Source organism: Myotis brandtii, unplaced genomic scaffold (assembly GCF_000412655.1).
Source record: "Myotis brandtii unplaced genomic scaffold, ASM41265v1 scaffold298, whole genome shotgun sequence".
Lineage (NCBI taxonomy): Eukaryota > Metazoa > Chordata > Mammalia > Chiroptera > Vespertilionidae > Myotis > Myotis brandtii.
Genome location: NW_005361391.1, coordinates 1,808,147 through 1,818,196, shown reverse-complemented (window position 1 = coordinate 1,818,196; position 10,050 = coordinate 1,808,147). Strand labels below are relative to the sequence as shown.

At 39.8% G+C, this 10,050-nt stretch overlaps 1 pseudogene; it reads left to right on the top strand.

Moving 5' to 3' along the window:
• LOC102243461 overlaps window positions 1–4,643 on the top strand; it is a 17,242-nt pseudogene extending 12,599 nt beyond the window's left edge.
• Window positions 4,644–10,050: the final 5,407 nt, after the last annotated feature.

The following is a 10,050-nucleotide window of genomic DNA, read 5'->3' as shown; positions in this document are numbered from 1 at the left end:
GTAAAAATATCTATGATGTTAACACCTTCAGAAAATTTGACATATGAAGTTTTGAAGCTTGCTGTCAATACAACAAAATAGCATACATATCAAATCGCATATATATCAACATATGTGTAACTCCATCTATTGAAAAATATTCGCATTATTAACTTCAAGCTCACATGGACCATATACAAAGATAGATCACATTATGAGCTATAAAGTACACTGCAATGAATTAAAAGAATAGAAATCACACAAACATGCAATCAGACCACAATGGGATTAAACTGAAGATCAGTAACGTAAAGACAGCTGGAGGCCTAGGATCATGTTATCATTTAATACATATAGAAAAAGCATTTGATGAAATCCAATACTCATTCATGACTAAAACTCTCAGCAAACTAGAAATAGAGGGAAGTTTTCCCACCTCAATAAAGAACATCTACAAAAACCTACTGCTAAACTTATACTTAATGGTGAGAAACTTTGTATTTTCCTACTAAAAATCAGAAACAAGGCCAAGATGTCCTCTCTCATGACTCCTTTTGAATACTGTACTGCTCTAGCTGTATAATAAAACAAGAAAAGGAAATTAAAAGTATACTGATTGAGAAAAAAACCTATTTTTAAGATGACATAATTGTCTATATAGAAAATCCCAAATAATTCACAAAAAACTTCTGCAACTAATAAACAATTTACAACCTTATAGGATATAAGGTTAATACACAAAAATGTCAACTGTTTTCTTTTAAAACAATGACAATTGGAATTTTATATTAAAACACCATTTATATTAACACAAAAAAATAATGAAATAGTTATAAACCAACAAATGTATCCAAACTTTATATGAGAAAAACTACAAAACTCTGATGAAGAAATCAAAGAAAATCTAAATGGAGAGAAATTCTATGTGCAGTGATAGGAAGACTCAGTATTGTTAAAATGTCAGTTCTTCCCAACTGGATCTATATATTCAATGCAATCTCAATCAATATCAGAGCAACTTACTTAGGGATATCAACAAATTGATTCTAAAGTTTATTTGGAAAGGCATAAGACCCAAAACAACCAATGCAATATTAAAAGAAAAGAACAAAGTAAGAGGACAGTATTCAACTTGAAGACTTCCTATGAAGCTACATACAGTAGTAATCAAGACAGTATAGTATTGATGAAAGGATAGACAATTAGAACAATGGAACATAATAGAGAGCCCAGAAATAGACCCACGAAAATATAGTCAAGTTTGACAAAGAAGCAAAGGCAATTAAATGGAGAAAGCAGAGTATTTTTAATAAACGGTGAAGAGTGAAATCGGCATCATAGCAGAATAAGAAGACCACTTTACTTCCACCCTTAAAGTTACAACTCAGATAACTACAGTTCAACAAGGATGCCTTTCTCAACACACAAACATATCTGAGAGATCCATGCATCGAGACATCTGAAGATAAGCATATCAAAATAAGCAGAGGAGGCAGAATGGGGGTAAACAGAGATGAAGTCTGCAGATTCAGTCCAGTGCCTACTGCTGGCCAAGCTGACATGGTAGCAATGTAGGAGTTGGGCTGCAGCCCTTACACAGCAACTGAGGGTAGGTGGCACAGACCAAACATTCTGGCCTAAGTAGCCACTGCAGGTATAGCTGGTGACAGGCAGACACACAGCACAGTGGTGTGGCTGCTGTGGACTACCAGCAGCCAATGTTCGCAAGAAAGCAAAGCCACATACTTAAGAAGTGTCCTCGCCCACCCCCCACCCCCACTTTACCCAATACTCAGGGTAGAACCCAGTAGAGGCAGCAGAGGTGTCGGGATATCACAGAACAGCAGGTGGTCTCTGGTTACAGAGAAGCAGCTCTGAAAACGTACAAACCTGAAGCCCCATCACATGCCACATCCCACCACAGGAATAGGACCCGAGACAGAGGAAACACAGACACGGAGAGGAAGCCCACCACCTTAGGGAATACAGGGCATATTCCATGACCAAGGCAACACTGCCCACTGAGATCCCAGAGGTACCAGTAAAGTAAACAGAAACTTGCCCTATAGCACCATCTACTGGAAAGCAAAAGAAAGGCCTCTACTTATTAACCTGCTGAATTAAGAGCAAAACAGTACCAGTGACTCCACTTTTGGGAATGCCACCTAAGAATCATGAGACACCAATCAGAAAAAATATATGCAACTCTATGTTCATAACAGCATTATTTACAATAGCCAAGATCTGGAAACAGCCCAAGTGTCCATCAGTGGACGAATGGATAAAATAACTGTGGTACATTTACACAATGGAATACTATACAGTTGCAAAAAAGAAGTATCTCTTACCCTTTGAGAGAGCATGGTTGGACCTGGAGATTATTATGTTAAGTGAAATAAGCCAATCTGAGAAAGACAAATATCACATGCTTTCACTTATTTGTGGAATCTAATGAACAAGATGAATTGACCAATAAAATAAGACCGGAACCATGGAGGCATGAAACAGACTGACATACCTTGATGTGAGGTTGGAGAGATGAGAATAGATAAACCAAAGAACTTATATACTTATATGCGTAACCCATGGACATAGGCAATAGGCTGGTGAAGACCGGGGTGGGGGTGGGTAGGGACTGGGAGGATGGGGATAAATGGGAGATATCTGTAATACTATCAACAATAAAAAATATACATTTAAAAAATTCAATAAAATGGGTATAGAAGGAAAGTACCTCAACATAATAAAGGCTATATATGACAAACTCTCAGCTAATATCAAGTTCAGTGGTGAAAACCTGAAAACTTTTCCTCTAAAATTGGGAATAAGATGAGGATGTCCACTCTCACCACTTTTATTCAACATAGTAATGGAAGATGTAGTCAAAGCAATCAGGCAAGAAAAAGAAATAAAAGGCATCCCAATTGAGAATGAGATGTGAAACTGTCATTATTTGCTGATAACATGAGTCTATATATAGAAAACCTTAGGAGCAGGTGTGGGAGGAAGCCGCCCTCACCCTCCTGCACCCCTGGTAATGACCACTTTATTGGCATTAGTAATACTGGGCAAGGCAAGGCGTGCCAGGACAGTAGTGGAAGCTGGTGGCCTTTCTCGAGAGACCTGGAGAAAATGGGGTATTATAGAAACTGAGGAGCAGTTGAAGAGCTGATGAAGTGTAGGATTTTCTATTGTGATAATGTCAATGTGGCCATATCTCTAAAAGGTTGATCAAACCTCTAATGCGAGTTCTTTGGGGGCTGGGTTATTGTTTAATTTAGTTTTGGCAAAATGGTAACTTTACCTACATTTGATTTGTGGTCTAATTATTGATCAAGAAAAGAATGTCTCATTGTGTCCACCTTCATTTCAGTGGCAGCCAACTGCCTCTATCTGTATGTCCATGTCTTAGCTTCTCATCATAAATAGTACATATTGGTTGCTAATGAATTAGTGGGATTCAGAGCAGGAAATATAGCAGTTATAGATCACGTATTGCTGGTGCTACTTCCATTCAGGAAAGAACAAATTCCATGGCAAACACAAGTGAATGTCCAAGTACTAAGTTTCATTCCAGGTCCAGTTTTCAGAACTGTTTCACACTCATTGGAGAAAAGGGCATGGCATGAAGACTGTAAAGCTGCAGATAAACACGTATACAGCACCAGTTTTACTTGGCACCTTCCTGGGAATTTTAAATATTTTTCTGAGTCTTACTATAGTAAAAGAACATAGTGTGGATGACTCAGGACAGCAGTGTAAAAATATTAATTTTGAAGAAGCAAGTACAGATGAAGTTCAGGTTCCCCAGGGACATAATGATCAAGTTGCTGTTGGAACTACCAATGTTCTGTTTCCATGGTCCTATCTTTGCTCTTTTGGAAACCATCTTTACTCCATTAATAATAGATATGTATGCCTGGACTCGAGAACAGGCTGTGCTATGTGATGGAATATACTTGCTGCTCTTGGAGTGGAGGCAGTTATTATTTTCATGGAGATTAAATTACTTTCCAAAAGACTGGCTAGTGTGCTATTCTACTGGGAGGACTCATTGTCTGGGTTGGCTTCCTCAGCTTGTTACCTTGGGGAAATCACTTTCCCAAAATACAGTGGGAAGATTTACATAACAATGGAATCCCTAAGAACACATTTGGGGAAATGATTGTTACTCTTTGGAGGTCTCCAAGAGAAGATCGCAGTGAAGGACCAACTGGTTGCCCAATTGAACAGGCTGGGTGCCTCTACATCCCCATGATCCATCTGTCCCAGTTCCTCACATCGGCTGTGCTAATTGGGATAGGCTATCCATCCCACATTGTCATATACATTATATTCAAAAATTCTGGGACCAAAACCTCAGAGTGTGTACATGGGCTGGTTAACAGCTTCCTTCCGTAAGTGCATCTCGGATCCTTGAACCTGTGTACATCAGCCAAGTGTGCACTCGAACCTCAGAGTGTGTACATGGGCTGGTTAACAGCTTCCGTAAGTGTATCTCGGATCGTTGAACCTGTGTACATCAGCCAAGTGTGCACTCTCTGGGGCCCACGATGGGCAGTCAGCCTGGTGTGTGGATAAGTGGTGCTCACCATCACTCTCCTGGGAGTGGTTTACAAAGACTCATTGCTTTTTCTCTAAGGCATGGAAGGAATCAAGGGTAACCCAGCTAACTAACACTGGGGTGTACTTGCTGTGTGGGATTTCCTTTATTTTATTAAGGCTCTGCTAGACAATTGCTATGGGTCAGTTTCTAAAAGTCAGGCTTCGGATATCATATTTTTTAAATAGCAAGAGCATATATTGAATAACACAGGGAATTCTGTGAATAGTAAGATAATGTAAAACCATTCTGGATCATAATCTTTATCTCAAAAAAGATATGTTCTTCATTCTACATTGAGGGGGGGTTGCATGCACTCATGAGTGAATGCATGATGTAAAATTGTATTCTTAATTCAAACTGCAGAGGTGTCATTTAAAATAACAAGAAAATATCTGCAATGAAACCATAAGATGAGTTCTGTAAGAATTACCTGTAACAGAATTACATTACAGAAATTGTTTACCTAAATCGAATTGCATTTATTTGAGGATAACTACTTTTTATTTATTTAAAAATGCATTTTCTGCCCTGGCTGGTGTGGCTCTATTGTTAGAGCATTGACCCTGGCACCAAAGGAGCTCAGGTTTGATTCCCAGTCAAGGGCACCTTCCTGGGTTGCTGATTTGCTCCCCACCCCCGGTCGAGGAGAGTGAGGGAGGCAACCAGTCCCTGTGTCTCTCTCACATCAATGTTTCTCTCTCTTTCTCTCTTTCTCTCTCTCTCTCTCTCTCTCTCTCTCTCTCTCTCTCTCTCTCTCTTTCCCTCTCTCTCTCCCTCCCTCCATCCCTCCCTTCCTCACTTCTTGCCTTCCGTTCTCTCTGGAAAACAATGGACAATATCCTCAGGTGAGGGGGAAAAAAGCATCTTCTATTACTATCAAATTTCCTTATGAAATAAATATTGTGAGCCTTAAATTTTCCACTTACCATGCCTGTCATCCTACCTCACCTCTTTTAAGTTATTTCGATACTACACTTCCCATGTTATCTCGCTAAGTAACCCCTTAGTTAATAGATGAGTATGAATAATGCTAGTATTTGAGCAATAAAGAGGATTAAGAGATTAAGATGGATTTCACTACCTTTAGTTGGGCCAACGCCTTGTTTCTTTCAAGTGCTAATAAATATTTCACTTTAGAAACATTAGCCAGGGGTGTGTTATTGTGCACATAGACAGAACAGCAAACTGCTTATTATACTTGTTGGCATTTTCAACGCCCTTCAGTTCTGGAGAAAAAACCATCACTTTATTTACTTTTCCCATCTCTTAGTGGTGGCAAGGTAGACAGAATGGTTTTCAGACTGTCTGCATAGCTATGCAGATCTGCAGAATTTTACATTTGAATGGGCTGTGGCAGCCCCAGACTAGACAGGCTAATACATAAATATTTGAGGCAAAATGGCTTTAATCTAACAGTTTGCTGAGTTTACTTGAGTGTATGGTCTCTATGTATACATTTCCTTCTCCACATAAGTTGAATGCTGATAAAAGGAACTAGTACAGAACTATGTAGATGGAAAATCAATACTATCAACAAAAAGTTAAAATATTTCTACTCTAATTTATAAATATTTTCAAATCTGAGAGTAAACACTATAATCTGCACTTTCTACTAAATTAGTGGTGCTTTTTTTTTTTTTGACTTGAATAACAGAAATGTAAGGCTCACAGTTCTGGAGGTTAGATATCCAAGATCAAGGTGTCAGGGGGGTTGGTTTCTTCTGAGGCCTCTCTCCTTGGCTTGTAGATGGATATCTTCTCCTTGTGTCTTTTGTTTGCTTGTTCCCAGCTTCTTGAGATATAATTGACATGTAATATCGTGTAAGGTTAGGGTATACAACATGTTTATTTGGTATACTTATATATTGTAAAATGATTACACCATAGCATTAGCTAATACCACCATTACATCACATAATTACTATTCCTTTTTTTGTGGTGAGATATTTAAGAGCTACTCTCTTAGCAACATTTAAGTGTACAATGCAGTAATATTGGCTATAATCACCATGCTGTTGTACCTTAGATCCCCAGGACTTATTGATCTTATGTCAGGAAGTGTGTAATCTTCAACCAGCATCTCCACATTTCCTCCACTCCATGGGCCCTGGCAGCTATCATTCCACTCTCTGCTCTTTTAGATCCACATACAGTGATATTGTACTTAGTATAGTGCCCTCAGGGTCCATCCATGTCATTAAAAATGGCAGGATCTCCTTTCTATGGCTGAGTAATATTCCATTTTATACACATGCATGCGCACATGCACACAGGTACACAGGAACAGGTGTGAGATAATACTTTGTTGTGGTTTTTATTTGCATTTCCATGAGGATTAGTGGTCTCCTAGTTCATAGGTTGACGCTCATCCACTGAGCCATGCTGGCCGGGCCACCCCAATAAACTTAATTAAAAATGTTTAATAGTGCTAGAGCAACTGGACACCCACATGTAAAAAAATAAATCTATACAGACCTTTGACATTTTCTAATAATTAATTCAAAATCAATCACAGTCCTATATGTAAAACACAAATGTTTAAAACTCCTAGTAGATAACAGGAGAAAATTCAAATGACTTTGTGTTTGGCAATTACTTCTTGTATACAACAAAATACGATCCATGAAACAAAAATGATAAGTTGGACTTAATTAAAATTAAAAACTTCTGATCTGTGAAAAACACCTTTAAGAGAATAAAAAGACAAGCCACAGACTGGAAAAAAAAAATCTTTGCAAAGCAAAAGTCTGAGAAAGAACTGGTATCCAAAATAGACAGAGCTCTTAAAACTCAACAGTAAAAACAAACAAACACCCAATTTAAAAAATAAGCAAAGACTGATTAGACACCTCACCAAAGAAGATATATAGATGACAAATAAGCATATGAAAATGTCACTAGAGCATTATAGACTAAAGCAATAAGGTAACGATACACACCTATTAGAATGGCTAAAATCCAAAGCACTGGCAATACCAAATGCTGTCAAGGATGTGGAGCAATAGGAAATCTCACTGCTGGTAGGTAGAGTTTCAGTTTTGCAAGATGAAAAATTTCTGGTGATGGGTACACAACAATGTGAATATACTTCACACTACTAGTATGTACACTTAAAAAGGATTAAGGTGACAAGTTTTATGTTATGTGTATCTTACCACAATTAAAAATCCTATATAATAAAGAGGTGATATGCAAACTGACCGTCACAGCCTCGCACAAGATGGACGCCCCCATGTGGTCACAAGATGGCCGCCACAAGATAGCCGGCAGGAGAGGGCAGTTGGGGGTGATCAGGCCAGCAGGGGAGGGCAGTTGGGGATGACCAGGCCTGCAGGGGAGGGCAGTTGGGGGTGACCAGGCCTGCAGGGGAGGGCAGTTGGTGGCAACTGGGCCAGCAGGGGAGGGCAGTTGGGGGTTATCAGGCAGGCAGGGGAGCAGTTAGGTGTTGATCAGGCTGGCAGGGGAGTGGTTAGGGGGTGATCAGGCTGGCAGGCAGAAGCGGTTAGGGGCAATCAGGCAAGCAGACAGGCGAGCGGTTGGGAGTCAGCAGTCCTGGGTTGTGAGAGGGATGTCCGAGGGGTCTCAGATTGGAGAGGGTGCAGGCGAGGCTGAGGGACACCCACCCCCCAGTGCACGAATTTTGTGCACCAGGCCTCTAGTACATAATAATGAGAGGATAAATATTTAGCATAAATTTGCTTATGCACAGATTATTCCTAGAAGAAAACACACACAAAAAAAATAATGGCAATGTAGTTGCTTCAGTGGGAAAGGACTTGGGGACTGAACCACGGGGATTTTCATACCTTTGGAACTCATTGCATTTTTTTTTAACTATTTACATTTTTCAACTTTTCAGCTTAAGAGAAAATGGACCAGCCAACAGCTCCCTCATCCCTTTCAAACAGAATCACATAATTCAGAGCCAGATAGTTGTTATATATATTATATACATTTGTCAATTTTTAAACAGTGACCCTTTATTTTCAGCTTAGCATGCATTTACATAACTATAAGTGAGCCTTCTCAAAATTCAGAGAAACCACTTATTGACAGGAGCCCAAATTTGCAGTCTTTGGCACATTAAAAAAACAAAAAAATAAACAATGGTACTATTTTTGTTGCTTTTAATAGTCATAGTGAATATTTGCAAATTCATCTACACCCTGTCCCCCAGGCTTGTGTCCAAAAATAATAATACCTGATATATATTGAGGACTTACTAAATGCTAAACTTAGTGTTGAGTTTGTACATATATCATCTCTTTTAATAGTCTAATAACTCCAGGTCTTAGTACTGCTATTACCTCCATTGTACATATAAGGAAAGTGTATGTAGGAAGGTTTAACAACTTTTCCAAGGCCTTGCCGCACCAGGAACTTATTTGTACTTGCTTTATGAATCCTAAGCCCATGTAGGAAAGTACAATAGTGCACTGCCTGGGACAGCCTTCAGGACAAGCAGAGCTTAGTCTACTGCTGTGACCCACAAAGACAGCTGGACTGCATGCAGGCTTCTGTGCCGCTCACTGCAGGATCCCGGCAAGCTGCACAGCACCTGGTACAGAGCACCTGAATGATTTCATGAATTAACGCATCTCACCAAGACCAACAGCTGTTTACCTGAAGGACCAATAAGTGGATAAGCTCCAGAGACACTGACTACCTAAACCCCTCGGGAATCCTGAATAACTATGACACTACCCCCAGAAAGCACATCTGGAGGCCTGCTTTTCAACTTCCAGCTGCTGGAACTAACTAGCAGCACATTCTAACTCTGGTGAGACTTGTATCATCAACTGTACATTTGTAAAGTATTCTCTTAAAAGCTTTTCACCAGTGAGTGAGCAATTACTAACCACCAACCCCCACATGAAGCCAAGATGCTCCTTAAAGAAAATGCCAAAGATGTCAGCAAAAGCTGTTGATTTAGCACGTTTGAAAAAGTAATATGTGAGTGGGAGGGTAGACTCATCTCTGTGTCACAGAAAGCGCCAAAGGGGGCCCTCATGTGAAATATGAAGGCTGCAGTCAACATCCCCAGACACCTGGGAGCAACACGGCACATTCACCTTGTGTCCTGAAACAGAAATGAGCAGACACGCTCTCAGAGGCTCACTCTCCTTCTCTCTGACCACTTCTCTTCCTGCCATCCTTCCACTCAAGCAGCCCCACTCCTGTGTCTTTAGTGACTTTAAAAATAAAATTCTCAAAGAAGGAAGTTACCCATGACAAACCCATTACCGGCACCACATGGAACCACCCATTTGTTAAAGCCACAAGTTTATAATCAATTTTTAATTTTTTTAATTAAATCTTTATTGTTCAGATTATTACAGTTGTTTCTCTTTTTTCCCCCAATAGCACCCCTCCACCCAGTTCCCACTCCACCTTCTGCCCTTACCCCCCCCACACTGTCCTCATCCATAGGTGTATGATTTTTGTCCAGTCTCTTCCCACACCCC